General features: G+C 42.9%; 1 long non-coding RNA gene across 1 annotated transcript in view; it reads right to left on the bottom strand.

Moving 5' to 3' along the window:
* Positions 1-367: 367 nt before the first annotated feature.
* Positions 368-1112, bottom strand: part of LOC138854723 (uncharacterized) — a 1305-nt gene continuing 560 nt past the window's right edge. Inside the window, exon 2 of the long non-coding RNA XR_011393910.1 lies at positions 368-700. This is a non-coding gene — a long non-coding RNA (uncharacterized lncRNA). The remainder of the gene's footprint in view (positions 701-1112) is intronic.

The raw sequence follows: 1112 nt of genomic DNA, 5'->3' as shown, positions 1-1112 counted from the left end.
CAGTCCTGGAGGTGGGAAGTAAAGTGCCTGCACTCTGGAGGATGAGTGAGAATGTTACAGTCCTGGAGGTGGGAAGTACAGCACCTGCACTCTGGAGGATGAGTGAGAATGTTACAGTCCTGGAGGTGGGAAGTACAGTGCCTGCACTCTGGAGGATGAGTGAGAATGTTACAGTCCAGAGAGTCATCTGAACTGTAATGTCAACACACTTCTGGTAACACAACGAATAAATGAATGATGGTTAAAGTATTTCTTCATCCGGTCACTCTGCCTCGGTGGGAGACAACCGGTGTCTTAAATAACACATAAAAGGATATGTAAACAAAGAGGACATTTTTACTAGTCAGGACCTTCAATTAAACCGAAATTTATTACCTTAAAAATTTATTCTGATAAATTAAGACAAGATAGACAAATTGGTTGACAGATTAAACAATAGTTTTAGAAGCTGCTGAATCTTGTTTCTAGAAGACCCTTGATGCTGATGAAGGGCTCTTGATCCACTGATTCAGACTGGATGGCCTCCTATTCCCCACGAATATATTAATTCATGGGGATAAACAATGATTTATCCTCGATGTCCATATCCGCCTCTCCTGCCGTGGCCTCCACCATGTCGCCGGCGACCTGCCTCGGCTTCAGGGTGACCCAACACTGCTGTGGCAGCCAGAAGGCAGGCTGCCACTACCACCATCACCACCTGCCAACCACAATTACTATTATCGTAGTGGATAGCAATATATCTAGTTTTAATATAGGCATATACAGCCTTGGTACAGTCTTGAGAGTCTTGATACAGTCTTGATACAGTCTTGATACAGTCTTGATACAGTCTTGATACAGTCTTGATAAAGTCTTGATACAGTCTTGATACAGTCTTGATTCAGTCTTGATACAGTCTTGTTACAGTCTTGATACAGTCTTGATACAGTCTTATGCAGTCTTGATACAGTCTTGATACAGTCTTGATACAGTCTTGATACAGTCTTGATACAGTCTTGATACAGTCTTGATACAGTCTTGATACAGTCTTGATACACTCTTGAATCTTATTAGAACCAGCTGGCCCAGTGGTTAGCGCACTGGCCTGCGAGTTGTAAGACTCACTTGCC

This window comes from Cherax quadricarinatus, chromosome 68, assembly GCF_038502225.1.
Source record: "Cherax quadricarinatus isolate ZL_2023a chromosome 68, ASM3850222v1, whole genome shotgun sequence".
Lineage (NCBI taxonomy): Eukaryota > Metazoa > Arthropoda > Malacostraca > Decapoda > Parastacidae > Cherax > Cherax quadricarinatus.
This window is presented reverse-complemented; position numbering and strand designations above follow the sequence as displayed.